The sequence below is a fragment of the Mastigoproctus giganteus genome, chromosome 5, assembly GCF_048544385.1.
Source record: "Mastigoproctus giganteus isolate SK-2022 chromosome 5, ASM4854438v1, whole genome shotgun sequence".
Classification (NCBI taxonomy): domain Eukaryota; kingdom Metazoa; phylum Arthropoda; class Arachnida; order Uropygi; family Thelyphonidae; genus Mastigoproctus; species Mastigoproctus giganteus.
Genome location: NC_143579.1, coordinates 97,098,473 through 97,116,522, shown reverse-complemented (window position 1 = coordinate 97,116,522; position 18,050 = coordinate 97,098,473). Strand labels below are relative to the sequence as shown.

General features: G+C 40.5%; 1 protein-coding gene across 1 annotated transcript in view; it reads left to right on the top strand.

The window, feature by feature from the left end:
* LanA (laminin subunit alpha) overlaps positions 1-18,050 on the top strand; it is a 1,178,005-nt gene that overhangs the window by 457,353 nt on the left and 702,602 nt on the right. The gene's annotated exons all lie outside the window — the stretch shown is intronic.

The window sequence follows — 18,050 nt, the reverse complement described above, 5'->3', positions numbered from 1 at the left end:
TACAGAAAGGATAGACAGGATAGGAAGGGAGGAGGGGTTATGCTATTAGTTAAGAAACACAAAATCCAAGGAAGTGAAGCCAGTCGACATCGCTGGACAGTGCAGTGTCGAGTCAGTTTGGTGTGACAAGCATTGGAAGAGCAAAATTGAGAGTAGGAGTGTGCTATAGGCCTAATGACTCTGATGAGTATAATAAGAAACTGTACAGGGAAATAGAGTGGGCCAGTAAATCCCAGAGTCATATAATTTGGGATTTTAATTTCTCAGATATTGCCTGGAATTTGTGGATTGGTCACTCACATACTAGCAAGGCTCTTGTGGATTTATTGGATGATTCTTTTCTAGATCAGCATGTTCGGGAGGCAACTAGAGGGAGTAATACTCTTGATTTGATTATCAGTAGTGATTCTTCACGCAAAAGAATCTGCAGATAAAGGAGCCACTAGGTGGTGGCAGTGATCACAGTGTGCTGAAGTGGGATTTACTCAAAGAGGTAACTGCCATCAGGGGTAAAGGGAACGGTTTTTGCTTTCATAAAGGCGACTACGATGGTCTGAGACAGTATTTAAATTCTATACAGTGGGACCAAATGATGATGTTACCAACAGCAAATTCAAAATGGGATGCATTCAAAGAACTTATCTTGGAAGCTACTAAGCTTTATATCCCAACTAAGAAATATTGTTCAAGGTTTAGGCCTAAATGGATGTCAGATGAACTAATGAGACATATGGCTGAGAAGAAAAATGCATGGGATACATATAAATTAACATGAGACACAGAAGCCTATGAAAAGCTGGTCTGTAACCAAGATACAAAGGAGGTTAGGCAGGCGAAGGTAGATTACGAGAAATTTTTGGCAAAGGATGCAAAGAAAAACAGCAAAGAGTTCTTTACTTATGTAAACTCTAGAAGGAAGGGGATGAATCAGATTGGTCCACTTGATATTGATGGTTCAACTGTTAATGATCAGGTAGCTAACAAACTAAATGAATATTTTGCATCGACATTCACACATGAGGAGTTATTCAGCGATGGGAATGCCAGAGGTGCATTCAACTCTGGCAGTAAGCTAGATAATCTTCTAATAACTGAGAGTAAAGTGGAGGTTAAATTGTTGAAGATAAACACAAGAAAGGCACCTGGGGTGGATGGGATCTATCCAGTTATATTAATGGAGAAAGCAAAGGAAGTGAGCAAACCCTTAGTCATAATTATGAGAGCTTCCTTGGACTCAGGGGGAGGTACCCATAGATTGGAGATGTGCAAATGTGACCCCAATTCACAAAGGAGGATCAAAGGCTGACACAAGTAATTATAGACCTGTTAGTTTAACTTCTGTTCCAAAAAAATTAATGGAGGCACTGGTTAAAGAAACACTGCAGGATCATCTAGACAAGACTTCAGTTATAGCTCGGACACAGCATGGTTTTGTTAAGGGGAAGTATTGCCTGACCAATTTGATTGGATACTATGATGCAGTCACAAAAGAACTGGATTCAGGGAATAACTTTGATATTATATACTTGGATCTTAGAAAGGCTTTTGATACTGTTGCACATGGAAGACTGCTGCACAAATTGGAGCAGTGTGGCATTGGAGGCAAATTGCTGCTATGGATAAAGGGATGGTTGAGGGGGTGTAGACAGAGTGGTAATCGATGGACACTGCTCATCGTGGACTGTTGTTATTATTGGGTTCCTCAGAGTTCAGTGTTGGGTCCATTATTGTGTTCTGTATTTATAAATGATATTGATGATGGTATATGAAGCTTAATGTCTAAGTTTGCAGACGATACAAAGGTTGGCAGGGTTGTTAAGGACACTACTGATGCTATGCTGCTGCAATAGGATCTGGAAATGTTGAGCATGTTGGCTGAGAGGTGGCAAATGAAGTTTAACACTGACAAATGTCAAGTACTACATATTGGAAACAGCAACCCCAGAGCAACGTATAAACTCTGTGGTACTACACTGACAGTGGTAGAGAATGAAAAGGACCTGCGGGTAATTGTGCAGGTAGATATGAAGTTCTCTGAGCAGTGCAGACAGGCTGCAAGAGTAGCTCATGGTGTCTTTTCAATGATATACAGGAATTTTTGTAGCAGGGATAAGGAGGTGTTTATTCCCTTGTATAAGGCAATGGTCAGGCCACACCTTGAGTACTGTAAATAGGACTGGAGGCCTCATTTCAAGAAGGATGTAGAGCTGCTGGAACGAGTACAGAGAAGTGCAACAAGGTTAATGAATGGAACAAAGGGTTGCTCTTACAAAGAAAGGGTTAAGTTTTGCAAATTACAGTGTCTGGAGACTAGGCACCGGCGAGGTGATCTGATTGAGGTGTACAAAGCCTTGAATGGTTTGAGCATGGTCAATGCTGATGGGATACTACCTCTTGCTCAGAATAATCACCTGAGAGGGCAAAAATTCAAATTGAGGAAAGACAGATGTAGGATAGATGTGCGGAAATTTGCCTTTAGCTAGCGGGTAGTTGGTTGGTGGAACAGAGCCTTGTCGATCAATTCGGCCCTGGAAAGATTGTGCAAAGCTCAAGGGGTAGAATTTTTTTCAGCCTGGAATGTACTTGTTAACAGGAGAGATTGCTTCTACAGGGATGGGATACACTTAAATAGAAAGGGTGCAAGAATATTTGCTGATGCTATCGAGGCAGTGTTAGGTGGGTCGGAAAACTGCTAGCTTGGGGGGAGACAAAGACCAATAGATTGACAGTAGCCACTGGCAGAGGTGAAAGAGATTCTTGCACTGCTTCTATTAGAAGGAGCAGAAGCCTGAAAAACAAGATGCATGGTATTTCAGAGACTGCTGGGAGCCATTGCAGTACAAGTAAACACATGGGTTGTGTTAGGATAGCTAAGAATAGAAACAGGTGCAGGTATACTTGCGTGTACACCAATGCTAGGAGTTTAGTAAATAAATTTGATGAATTTGAGGTATTGCTCAAAACATCAAAGGCAGATATTGTTGGGATATCAGAGACGTGGTGTCACACAGATATAAGGGATGCAGAAATGCAATTTGGGGAGTACAACGTCTACAGAAAGGATAGACAGGATAGGAAAGGGGGAGGGGTTATGCTATTAGTTAAGAAACACATAAAAACCAAGGAAGTGAAGCCAGTCGACATCGCTGGACAGTGCAGTGTTGAGTCAGTTTGGTGTGACATAAGCATTGGGAGATCAAAATTGAGAGTAGGAGTGTGCTATAGGCCTAATGACTCTGATGAGTATAATAAGGAACTGTACAGGGAAATAGAGTGGGCCAGTAAATCAGAGAGTCTTATAATGGGAGATTTTAATTTCCCAGATATTGACTGGAATTTGGGGGCTGGTTACTCACACACTAGCAGGGCTTTTGTGGATTTATTGGATGATTGTTTTCTACATCAGCATGTTCGGGAGGCAACTAGAGGGAGTAATACTCTTGATTTGATTATCAGCAGTGATTCTTCATGCATTAAGAATCTGCAGATAAATGAACCACTAGGTGGCAGTGATCACAGTGTGCTGAAGTGGGATTTACTGAAAGAGGTAACTACCATTAGGGGTAAAGGGAAGGGTTATTGCTTCCGTAAAGGCGACTACGATGGACTGAGACAGTATTTAAATTCTATACAGTGGGACCAACTGATGATGTTACCAACAGCAAATTCAGAATGGGAAGCATTCAAAGAACTTATCTTGGAAGCTACTAGGCTTTACATACCAACTAAGAAATATTGTTCAAGGTTTAGGCCAAAATGGATGTCAGATGAACTAATGAGGCATATGGCAGAGAAGAAAAATGCATGGGATACTTACAAATTAACACATGACACAGAAGCCTATGATAGATACAAGTTGATATGCAACCAAGTTACAAAGAAGGCTAGGCAGGCGAAGGCAGATTACGAGAAATCCTTGGCAAGGGATGCAAAGAAAAACAGCAAAGAGTTCTTTACTTATGTAAACTCCAGAAGGAAGGGGATGAATCAGATTGGTCCACTTGATATTGATGGGTCAACTGTTGATGATCCTGCTCAGGTAGCTAACAAACTAAATGAATATTTTGCATCGACATTCACACATGAGGAGTTATTCAGCAAGGGGAATGCCAGAGGTGTATTCAACTCTAGCAGTAAGCTACAGAATCTTGAAATATCTGGGAGTAAAGTGGAGGAGAAATTGTTGAAGATAAACACAAGAAAGGCACCCGGGATGGATGGGATCTATCCAGTTATATTAAAGGAGGCAGCAAAGGAAGTAAGCAAACCCTTAGCCATAATTATGAGAGCTTCCTTGGACTCAGGGGAGGTACCCATAGACTGGAAATGTGCAAATGTGACCCCAATTCACAAAGGAGGATCAAAGGCTGACACAAGTAATTATAGACCTGTGAGCTTAACTTCTGTTCCAGGAAAATTAATGGAGGCACTGGTTAAAGAAGCACTGCAGGATCATTTAGACAAGACTTCAGTTATAGCTCAGACACAGCATGGATTTGTTAAGGGGAAGTCTTGCCTGACCAACTTGATTGGATACTATGATGCAGTCACAAAAGAACTGGATGCAGGGAATAACTTTGATATTATATACTTGGATCTTAGAAAGGCTTTTGATACTGTTGCACATGGAAGACTGCTACACAAATTGGAGCAGTGTGACATTGGAGGCAAATTGCTGCTATGGATAAAGGGGTGGTTGAGGGGGAGAAGACAGAGAGTGGTAATCAATGGACACTGCTCATCGTGGACTAATGTTATTAGTGGAGTCCCTCAGGGCTCAGTGTTGGGTCCATTATTGTTTTCTGTATTTATAAATGATATTGATGATGGTATATCAAGCTTAATGTCCAAGTTTGCAGATGATACAAAGGTTGGCAGGGTTGTCAAGGACACTACTGACACTATGCTGCTGCAACAGGATCTGGAAAGGTTGAGCAGATGGGCTGAGAGGTGGCAAATGAAGTTTAACATTGACAAATGTAAAGTACTACACATGGGAAAAAGCAACCCCAGAGCAACGTATCAACTCTGTGGTACTACACTGACAGTGGTAGAGAATGAAAGGGACTTGGGGGTGATTGTGCAGGCAGATATGAAGTTCTCTGAGCAGTGCAGACGGGCTGCAAGAGTAGCTCATGGAGTATTGTCAATGATATACAGGAATTTTTCCAGCAGGGATAAGGAGGTGATTATTCCATTGTATAAGGCAATGGTCAGGCCACACCTAGAGTACTGTATACAGGTCTGGAGGCCTCATTTCAAGAAGGATGTAGAGCTGCTGGAACGAGTACAGAGAAGGGCAACAAGATTAGTGAATGGAACAAAGGGGTGCTCTTACGAAGAAAGGCTTAAGTTTTGCAAATTACAGTGTCTGGAGACTAGGCACCAGCGAGGTGATCTGATAGAGGTGTATAAAGCCTTGAATGGTTTAAGCATGCTCAATGTCGATGGGATTCTTCCTCTAGCTCAGAAAAATCACCTGAGAGGGCATAAATTCAAATTGAGGAAAGACAGATGTAGGATAGACGTGCTTAAATTTGCCTTTAGCCAGCGGGTGGTTGGTTGGTGGAACAGACTGCCATCCCTTGTGGTGGAGGTTGATAGCCTAAATAAGTTTAAGGCTCAGCTGGACAGGTATTTTGAACGAACAGAGGGGTGAAGTGGAAGGGGTTTTTTTTTTTTTTTTTTTTTTGGCTGATGCTGCATAAGCTTGCTTTCTTGCATCAAATGCCTCTACTAATGCTAATGCTAATGCTAAACAGACTTCCATCCCTTGTTGTGGAAGTTGATAGCCTAAATAAATTTAAGGCTCAGCTAGACAGGTATTTCGAATGAACGGAGGGGTGAAGTTTAAGTTTTTTTTCTTTCTTTTTTTTTTTTTTTTTTCTGGCAATTCTGCATAAGCTTGCTTTCTTGCATCATATGCCTCTACTAATGCTATCACTGCATTCTCCCCTGGCTTGCAAAAAAAAAAAAAAAAAAAAATCTTGCGGCTAGGCTTGCACCACAACTGAAGAACAACAGTAAGTTGAATTGCCCAGAGAGTGCAGTGCAGTGCAGTGCAGAAAGCAAGAGTCGAATAAATGAAATGAGAGCTAGAAGAATGAATGAAAGTGTAAGTGTGTGAGAAAAAGAACAAATCATAAATGCTACAGTTAAGTACACACTAACCCTAGTTTTAATTAGTATTTAAATTTACATTACACATCATTGCAACCTTCCCCCTGATGTGAGAGAAAAAGATGAATGAGTGTGAGTGAAGAAAAAAAAAAATATATATATATATATAAAACTTGGGGGGGGGGGGGATTATAAAAATAAGAAAAAAGTAATAAAAAAAAGAATGCAAGTAGAGTGAGAATGCAGATTATGAATGAAATAAATGTCTCTCTCTCTCCCCCCCCCCTTTGCCTGGTGGGTTCCCGCTGCCAGCTGACATATGCCACCTGCAGAGCAGAATGGGCAGCTTGACCTTCTTACCGGATTCGACACTGTGTGGACATGACAACCATCACCGACAAAGACATACTGCGGCTTTGCTGCCGACACGCTATTGGTGATCTGAACTGGGTACTCTAACCCGGTTCCCTTTAAAACCCCATCCCAAGGCAGGAGAGGGAGGAGACAGGTCTCTGTCTCCCCCCCTCCCTGCCTCCTCCCATACTTCATGTGGTGGAGCTTGTCTCCACTGACCTCTTTGGGGATGCGTACTCTATCGTCCCTATTCCTCTATCTGTTACCCCCCAGTCTTCAGTCTCCCTCCCTCTCTCACTAAACCAACTGAGTACACCTCCTTAACAATGCCGCCAAATTATAATCAATGTCTAAATTCTACCGGTTTCATGTAAATTTCTAAGACAACTAACACTATTATCATCAGGCCCCACTAGGGGCCTGGCAGCCAATAAGCTGGACAAACAATGGGCACAACACATCACACTGCACAGACATGGCCCACACACTTTCAGGTCTCTCTCTCTGGGCACCTCCGCAGCCAGGTAGGCAGGAGCAGCAGTGCGTAGCACACATTTCTTGAGCCCGTGACCACCATATATGGAGATTGCGGAAAGGTCAGGGAATGATCACCGCATATCCCCGGAGCAATATGGCCTTAGTTGCTAATGCTCCTAAAAACCAAATAACAACAACAACAACTTTCAAGTCACTGGCTTGACAGTGTACTGTCCTCGATACAGCGAACACACGCAGAGATGGGAGAAATCCCACCTGCTGTCTGACACGAACATACCTTATAACATACCTTGTACTCACATCTGCAGTATATTGTCACCATAAATATTTTTGAGATGCATTTTGATTTCAGTAGGTGTCACTTCTTCCTTGTCAAGAAATTAAATTACCACTCTTTGATTGATATTTATATCTGTAATCTCCACCACTTTGCACTTTCCGTGTGCTGCCCTCACAAGGCTGATCACAGGGTCACTCAGTATGGTGAAACTAGAGACCTCTAGTAACAACTCAGTGACACATTAAATGATCAACAGTGCCACGTTCGAAAGCAAAAAAATTAGGAGGCATTACTTTTGTACCAGTTCTCGTGACTACCATCAGAGATAAAGGGAAAGGTTTTGATTTCTGTACAGAAATCAAAACCTTTCCCTTTGACCACCAGATAATGGTGACTATGTTGGTCTCAGACAATTTTTAAATTCTCTACAATGGGGCTAATTGATGATATTACCATTAGCAAATTCTAAATGAGAAGCATTGAAGGAATTAATCTTGGAGGCTACTAGGCTTTTCATGCCAACTAAGAAATACTGTTCAAGGTTTAGGCCTAAACGGATGTCAGATGAACTGAGACGTGTGATAGAGAAGAAAAATGCTTGGGATACATATAAAATTATCAGACGACACAGAAGCCTATGGTAGATATAATCTATTCTGTAATCAATTCAAAAGAAGGTAAGGCAAGTGATGGTAGAATATGAGAAATCTTTGGCAAAGTATACACATAAAAACAGCAAAGACTTCTTAACTTATGTAAACTCTAGAAGGAAGAGAAAGAATCATATTCATCCATTTGATATCGAGGGTTCGACCGTATATGATCCTGCTGAACTAGCTGACAAACTGAATCAGTATTTTGCAACTACATTCATACATGAGGAATTCTCTAGGGAAAGGGATGCCAGAAGTTTTATCAAACTCTAACAGGGAGCTGAATGATTTTGTAATAACTGAGAGAAAAGTGGTGGAGAAATCATTGAGGTTAAACCTAAGAAAGACAACTGTGCTTGTTGGATTTATCCAGTTATATTAAGGGAGGTAAAAATGGAAGTAAGCAAACCCTTAGCCATAATTATGACAGCATACTTGGATTCAAGGGATGTCCCCAGGGACTGGAGATGTGTTAATGTATCCTCAATTCATAAACGGTGATCAAAGGGTGTTAAGAGTAATTACAGATCTGTTAGTTTAACTTTTGTTCTGGGGAAAATAATAGATACACTGGTTAAAGAAGAAATGTAGGATCATCTAGACAAGACTTCAGTTATAGTTCAGACACAGAATAGGTTTGTTAATGGGAAGTCTTGTCTGCCCAATTTGATTTGATACTATGATGTGGTCACAAAGGAACTGGATGCAAAAAATCATTTTGATATCATATACTTGGATTTCATGAAAGACTACATAGAGGTCTGCTTACAAATCAGAGCCATATGGAATTAAGGGCAAGTTGCTGCTATGGATAAAGGGATGGTTGAGTGAGAGAAGACAGAGAGTGGTAATCAATGGACACTACTCTTCATAGAATAATATTATTATTGAGTTTCTCAGGGTTCGGTATTGCCCATTGTTGTTTTCTTTATTTATCAATGATATTGGTGAAGGCATATCAGGCTTAATAACCAAGTTTGTAGATGATACAAAGGTTAGCAGGGTTATTAATGACAGTATGCTGCTGCACAGGATCTAGAAAATTTGAGCAGATGGGCCGAGAAATGGAAACTGAAGTTTAACATTGACAAATTCAAAGTACTGCACATGGGCAACAGTAACCCCAGAGTAACAATACAACTGTGTGGTACTACACTCAGTGAAATGGAAAATGAAAAAGACCTGGAATTAATTGTGCAGTCAGATATGAAGTTTTCTAAGCAGTGCAGGTGGGCTACTAGAGCAGCTCATGGGGCATGATCATTCATTCATTCATTCTTGCATACTGCATATAGATCTGGAGGCCTCATTTTAGGAAGGATATAGAGCTGCTGGAACAAGTACAGTAAAAGGCAATGAGTATTGGGGGAAAAACGGTTGTGTCCTTAACAAGAAAGGCTTAAGTTCTGCAAATTTATGTCTGGAGACTAGGCACCTGCAAGGTGATTAGATTGAGATGTATAACGCTTTCAGTGGTTTGAGCTAACTTAATGCTGATGGTATTCTTCCTCTTGCTCTGCTTTGATTATGCACTTGAGCAGACTTAAATTCAAATTGAGGAGGGAAGTTGCAGATTAGATGCTTGGAAATTTGTCTTTAGCTAGTGAGTGGTGGATTGCTGGAACAAACTTCCATATGTCTTTATGGAAGTTGTTAGCTTAAATAAATTCATGGAAGAATGGGACGACTTTTGGAGCATATGGATATGTAAAATGGGAAGTTTTTTATTTAAATTTTTTTTTAAAATTTGGCTGATGTTATAAGCTTGCTTTCTTCCATAATGTTCCACTACTAATGCTAATATTAATGCTATCCTTCAACCATCCTTTCTCAACTTGAATTTATGCTACTCGTGTGTAGTCTCAGCAAGTGGAGGAATGCCATTAACTTTTAGCTTACTCAATTCATTTGATGCTTTAAATCCTCAATCAGGTATTCCTGCAGGTGGCTAGCCTTGAGATGCTACTGTTTGTAGAACTGCAACCTTTTAAGGTAAGAGCTCCCTTCACCAGTCTGGTTGCCTTTCTCTGCACCCATTTCAGCAGATCGACATCATTCTGAAAGGGAGGGCTCCGTACCTGTATACAGTACTCATGGTGCAGGCTAATCATGGCCTTACAGAAAGGTATAATCACCTCCTTATCCCTGCTAACTCTAAGTTCTGTATATCATTGACAAAACCCCATGAGCTGTGCTGACAGCATGGCTGCACTGCTCCAAGAATTTCATGTATAACTGCACAATTATCTCCAGGTCTTTTTCATTCTGCACTACCCTGAGTGTAGTACCACACAGTTGATAAGTTACACCCCTCAATGTGGGGACCTCCCAGTGATGCTGCTGGAATTCTAGATTAGCATTACTGGGATCCAGTGCCCACACCATGGTTCCAGGGTTACATCGTTGGAATCCGGCGTGTGCAGCCGTGCGCCACAACCTGTGGCAACTCGGATATGGGGATCCTGGTGGGTGAGGGGGCCCACCTTCAGTCAGGCTGACTGGAGCACCAGTTCGATCAGGCTGACTGGAGTGCCTTTCAACACCTGGTAAATTTTGACATCACTGCAGTCAGTCAGGAGCCTATCAATGATGCAGTCATGTACATAACAAAAAGTATTGTCCATGCAGCTGCAACTGCAATTCCAAAAACTTCCACAAAGTTTCTGCCTTTTTCCAAACCATGGTGGAATCCAGAATGCACAGTACCAAAAAAGGCTCAAAACAAAGCTTGGAGTATATTTCGATGATATCCTCCCATGTGCCAACCTGTTAGCCTTTAAACATACACGAGCCAAAGCATACTACATCCACTGTCAGAGTCAAAAGGAATCGTGGTTCCATTTCACATCATCTATTACCCAGACGATCAGCACTAAGGTGGTCTCGGAAAAAAATCTGGAAAATGAAGTGGAAAATGCACAGCATACCCCTCATTGGTCCTGGAATATAATGGATGTACTATTGCAGCCTCTACTGCAATAGCCAATGCTCTTGGGGAACCATTTTCTATCAGCTCTGCCATATCATCTTACTTCCCTGAGTTTTTTGTCTTAAGCACAACACTTAAAAACAGGCCCTTGGCACCTCTGTTGCCAGGTTGGCAGGAGCAGCAGTGCATAGCACACTCTTCTTGATTAGACCGGGGTTCGAGTCCGTGACCACCAAATACAGAGGATGCCGAAAGATCAGGGAATGACCACTGCATATCCCCAGAGCAATATGGCCTTAGTTGCTAATGCTTCTAAAAACCAAATAACAACAACAGGCCCTTAAGTTTACATCAAAATGTTTCCACCTATATAATGGGCCATTTACCATCCACAAGTTGAAAATAGTACTGCCTGCATGAAGACTACTGCTATTACACCAGACGACATCCATTATTAAATGATCAAACACCTTTCACCAAAATCCATGGACCTTCTTCTCTTCCTGTTCAACAAAATCTTCCTTGAAGAGCAATTTCCGGATACCTCGGAAGGCAACTATTCTTGATTTTGCAGGAAAGGATCCTAAATTTCCGAGAAACTACCATCCTATCGCTCCGACTAGCTGTCGGTGCAAAATATTGGAGAGAATGATTAATGCTCATCTCTTAAGGTACTTAGAATTGAATGACCTTCTCTCCCGCTTTCAATGCAGCTTCAGAAGAAACAGGTCCACTTTGGACCACTTAATTATACTGTAAACATCTATCCGAGATGCTTTCCTGAAAAAGAACACTTGGTGTCCATCTTCTTTGATGTGGTAAAAGCATACGACAGAACTTGGAGATTTAGTATTTTAAAAGACCTTTATAGCCTCGGACTAAGATGTCACCTTCCCATTTTTATTAAAAAAATTTTTATCCCACTGTTATTTTCAAGTTTGAGTAGGATCCACCCTTTCCTGGCCATTTTGCTGAGAAGAGGGTCTTAAGTGTCACGCTTTTTGCCATTAAAATAAACTCCATTATTGAACAACTTCCTCCAACTATAAGCAATGCACTCTACATCGATGTCTTCAGCATATTTTCTCAATCGTGCAATATGAGGGTTATTGAGAGACAATTGTAACAAGCCATTGACCATCTTAACTCGTGAGCCACGGCCAATGGTTTCAGGTTCTTACTGGAGTAAACCTATTGCATCCATTTTTGTCACAAATGTAACCTCCACTCCGAGCCTGAATTAGGACTTCTACAAAACGCCATTGCAGTAATAGAAGAGACGAAATTCAAATTCTTGGGACTTGTATTTGACAGAAAGCTGATATTCGTCAGTTACGTACAAAGTGCACAAGAGGGCATAACATTCTCTGCTCTCTCTATCTCTTGAGGCACAGACAGATATACTCTACTCTGTCTGTACCGTGCATAGTACGCTCAGAATTAGATTTTGGAGTCTGGGATATAGGCATTGGACAGAAATTGCGCTCTTCGTTGGCTTGACCCCATCTACCATCAGGCCATTTGTATTGTTACTGGTGCATTCAGAACATCACCTGTCTAAAGTCTATATGTTGAAGCAAATGAACCATCCTTGTCGCTTCAACGAATGCAGTTGTCTCTACACTGTGCCTTCAAGCTGAAATCCACGACAGATCACCCCATGTGGTCATCGGTTTTGAGCCACAATGGGAAATTCTTTGTACCACATGTTGGTCTGCCAATTGCCCATTCAGCATTTGTGTTTAAGAGCTACTCAATGAGCTTATCATCACTGTAGACAAACATTGCTCAATCACCTGAGCAGCCCCTTCCATCCTGGAATGCTCAAGTACCAGCATGTGACTTCATGCTCAAGTGTGCGATGAAGTCTAATGCTCTGCCTTCTGTCTACCTTCAGCTCTATTCACAGCACTGTACAGAACATTCTGACTTCTTGCCAGTTTACATAGATGGCTTGAAGTGAAAATTGTATGTGGGATCTGCTGCTGTTTTTCCAAGTAATACTATACTACCCTTGACTGCAGCACATAAGAAATCACCGATTCCAGCCGTGTGTTATATATATGCCAATTCAATGAGTGCACTACAGACTTTATCAGCGATTACCACCCCTATCCCGAATTCTGCAGATGATATACACCCTCTCTGCAGGTGGATTCGATACCTGCTTCTGCTGGATTCCCAGTCATATTGGGATTAGAGGAAACGATTTGACTGATACTGCAGTCAAATCGGCAGTGCCCTGATGAATAAACTTGACCTGTTAGTTCCCTATACAGACTACAGGCAAGTAATACGCAGTAAGGCACATTCTCAGTAGCAAGATTCATGGCATCGCCAGGTTACAGACAAGCTAAATCAGATTAAGCCTGTGATCAGTCTTTGGCAGTCTAGTTTAAGCAGGGATCGTAAAGAGGAATTTGTTCTCTATCGGCTCTGCATAGGACATAGTTATCTGACACACTCTTTTCTGCTGAGGGCTGATGACCCTCCCATGCGAGAACAGATAAAACGACACTGTTTTATCCATTTAACGTATTTCATCTGACTGTACCACTTTTAGAAATGCTCGTTTTACCACTTTTACCCATCTGACTGGGCCACATATTCTTTCTGATTTTTACTGACAATGACAATGTGTCAGCAGTTTTTAAATTTTTAAAATTGATTAAAAAAATTTATTTTCAATTTAAATTTTTAAAATTGATTGTATTTTTTTTACCTTTAAACTGGTTTTTATCTGTTTGAATTTCGAATTTTATCTTTTTCATGGCACATTATAACTTTGTTGTTTCTGTGCCACAAAAATCAAATCAATCAATCAATCAATCAATCAATCAATCATGGTAAGTTACTCTGGGGTTACTGCTACCCGTATGCAGTACCTTGCATTTTTCAATGTGAAACTTCAACTGCCAATTCTCAGCCCACTTTTCCTAGATCCTATTGCAGTAGCTCACCCTGCCAATCTTTGTATCATCTGCAAACATAGACATTAAGCCTGATGTACTTTCATCAGTATCATTGATAAATTCTGAAAATAACAATAGTTCCAGGATTGAACTCTGGGGAACTCCACTAATAATTTTATTTTATTTACACAAATTTTGCTTTTTTTTTTGTTTAGGCAAAGGTTAAGCCAACATAATGCTCACATTCCATACTGTATGTTGGGTACATCAAACAAGTCTTTAAATATTGCTATGTGCACACCTTGTGGTCATTCACTGTTGAGCCCCCCCCCCCCCAGCAGCTCATCGTCCCCTGCAAGGCTCGAATTGCCAGAATTTTTAAGTCTGCAGCAGTTATTCCTATGACGGAATTGGTCTGCAGAAGTGTGCCACCAAACCCCCTTATAGGGGATAGTAATAGATGGCACCACTGGTTGAATATTGTTATATTCCAAAGCTATTGCATTTTTCCAACTAATATTATCATTATAATAATTTTTCTTTCGTCTATGCAATACCTTCATTTCACACCTGTTCCTATGATTTGTGTGTAAAGAAGGAACAGGGACCCACCTCTTGCACACAGAAGGTCTGGCTTACATACCCTTTCCGTAATGTTAAAACGTGGTTCTTTACGAACCTGCCAGCTCTTCTGTTGGAGCCTATTCATCTCAAAATGTATAACAGCATCATGACATCACACTCTCAAGCCATGAGTTCTTATGCACCGTTGTGATATGTGGGCGAGCGACTCGTCCGCATTGCATTCGGCTCTGCATAACCTTTCTCTGCTACATCCTCTAGATGTCCTTGAGAGGGTAGGGAGAGTGTCTATCTTCATTCTTATGAAGTCTATATATGCATGGCCGAACAACAATTTGGTTCCGTCATCCACCCACTGGTGCTGAGAGTGGACATTTGTTGATTCCTTTAAGCCCCAACCATCGGAAGACTCGTGCAAGGGGTGGGTCCACCATCCCTTCACAGATGCCTCTGAGTCCAAGCATACAGATCCATTTAACTGTAGCTTCCATATTTTTCCCATCTCTGACCTGACATAAGGTAAATTTGCAATATGACAAGTTAAAGCTGAAGACAAGTACTGGAGCTTCTACAGCCTATTTGTCTTCAACCGAGGGATAGTCCACCAGTAAAATGGGATCTCCAAACCTCCTTCTGGAATGCTGGCATGAATGTAAGCCATGACAGTATCGTGCGGCAGATGGAGTCATTGTTTGACCGCGGACCTCGCTTAGGAATCCAAGCTATTAAGTCAGCCTGGCCGTTACTCTCCACAGAATCAGACTATGAAACAGCCTACGGATGACATAAGCCTTGAGGATAAGCAACCTTTGTTGCAGTTTGAGTGGAGCTTTCCTCAACTGCTTCAACATTTCAACCAAGGAGGCCCCGGCCAATGCTCTCCCTGAGGGAATAAATTCTACTCCCTCAGGGAGAGGATAGATGTGCAAAAGTTTGCCTTTAGCCAGCAGGTGGTTGATTGCTGGAACAAACTTCCATCTGTCGTTGTAGAAGTTGATAGCTAAAATAGATTCAAGGCAGAAGTTGATAGCTAAAATAGATTCAAGGCAGAACTTGATAAACATTTGTGGTGTGAGTGAAAGGGGTTTTTTTTTTTTGGCTGATACTATATAAGCTTGCTTTCTTTGCTAATGCTACCCCCAAGGTACCACCACACGGAAGTTGTGTGCACTAAGAGCGGTACCCATTGATAACCACTCCCTGTCTTCTTCCACCTAACCATCTTTTTATCTATATCAGTAACTTTCCCATAATGCCACATTGGGCATTATGGGAAATGATGTCAGAACTGTTTTTTTTTGCATCCAGTTTCTTTGTCAGTGCATCATAGAACCCTATCAGATTGGTTAGACAAGACCACCCCTTAACAAATCCATGCTGATTGCAGTATAATTTCATGCTTGTTCAGATGGTTCTGCATTACTTTTTTAACCAGTGAATCCATTATTTTTCCTGGAACAGATGTTATGCTAACAGGTCTATAATGTTACATTGCATTTTGATCCACCTTTATGAATTGGGATATATTTGCAGATCTCCAGTCCATAGGATCTTCCCGTGAATCCAACGATGCTCTCATAATTATGGCTAAGGGTTTGCCTACCTCCTTCGCTACCTCCCTTAATATAACTGGTTAGATTCCATCCACCACAGGTGCCTTTTTATATCCATCTTCAACACATTCTCCTCCACTTTCCGATTTCACAAAGTTTATTAGATCCTCACTCATTAGAGTTTGATTAACTTCTGGCATCCCTAAAGAATTCCTCTTGTGTGAATGTTGATGCAAAATACTTCTTCAATTTATCTGCATCCTAACAGGGTCATCAACAATTAACTCATAGATATTTTTCCCCAGGGGCTCACATCTGGTGAGTATGGGCTTGGCACACCCATTGTCCTGAGATGAATATCATCATTCTTCTCTTTCTTGGTGATTCCTTTCTACTTCTCTTGTTTTCTCTCTCTCTCTCGGTAACATTTTTTTTGGCTGGTGAAGCAAAAGCTTCAGGCTTCCTTGCACCATATGGGTAATAATAATAATTAGTGGCCTAATGTGATTCAACCCCTTCCTTCAACTGTTAATATAAGTGTATAATTCTTTGCTGTTTATCTTTTCATTCTTTGCTAGAGACTTCTCATAATCTCCCTTAGTTTATGTAACCTCCTGTGTGACTTGACTATGGACTAATTTAGATTTACCACAGACTTCTGTATCACCTGATAAGTTATATGCATCCCATGCACTTTTCTTCTGTTTCATGGGTCTGAATAGTTCATCTGACATCCATTTAAGTTTAAGCCTTGAACAGAATTTCTTTATTAGTATGAAAAGACTAGTAGCTTCTTCAATAACTTCCCTGAATACTTCCCATTTAGAATTTCTATTGGTAACATCATCAATTGGTCCCACTGCACAGTATTTAAAAACTGTCTCTGACCTCTATAATCACCCATACGAAAGCAAAGGCTTTCCATTTACCTTTGACAGTAGTTATGGCCTTAAATTTAGTAACTAAATTTCCATTAGTACACTGTAATCATTGCCACCCAGTGGCAATTCTTAATGCATGAAGAATTACTGTTGATAGCCAGATCAAGAGTATTGCTTCCTCTTGTTGTTTCTCGAACGTGCTGCTGTCGAAAACAGTCTTCCCAGATATCCACAAAAGCCTTGCTAGTTTGTGAGTGACTAACCCACAAATTCCAGTCAATATCTGCAAAGTTAAAATCCCCCATTATGAGACGTCCTCATTTGCTATTCCAATTTGTTTCTCTGTATAGCTGCTTGATATGCGCATCACGGTAATTAAGCCTATGACACACTCCTACTCTCAGTTTTGTTTTCCCAGTGCTTATATCACACCAAACTGACTCAGCATTGCACTCGTCACCCATGTCAACTCGAATGCACTGCCTTAGATTTAATATACTTCTTAACTAAGAGCATTTTTCAGAGCATATATGTAACTGAGTCAAGTCCTTTTTGAAGTCAAAAAAATATGATATACTAATACCATGGAGATAGAAATGTTTTCCTGCTTCTTATAAATTTCTATCAATTACTTTTGAGTTGATACAGTGGAAAATAATGAAATTTATGAAGATTACTGCTGTGATTTTTCATACTACGTTATATATATTGTCGTATTTCTATTATTTTGTAATATTTTAATTTCTTACATGAATTTAATTAAAATATTAAAATTGTTATGATATATGGGTATTATCTAATTTAACTTTCTAGTCAAAACTAGAACCTAAAACACTTTTTCCCTCTTAAAATATTTAGGAGTAATTATAAGTTTATTGGTTGAAGACAAGACTTTAGTGGCATCCAAAATCTTTCCTCTCCCCCATTCTCTCAAATTCATGTTTTGCCTTTATCATTTTCCAACTATAGTAATGATTTGGTACTCTTTGACACTCTTTGTTTGTAACTTAAATTTCCCAAATCCTGCTTTTCTTGGTGAGTTTAATGTTTACAACTTAATGTTTGCTACAGTTTTCTAGCCATGCAGACCAAGCTGGTTGAGATTGCTGAAATCTTTTGCAATTACCAGTGACCTCACACAGATTGCATATTTACCTACCAGACTTAACTACACACCCAACACTCATGAACTCTTTCCATTTAGGCCATCCATTTAGGTCTAAACCTTGAACAGTATTTCTTAGTTGGTATGTAAAGCCTAGTAGCTTCCAAGATAATTTCTTTGAAT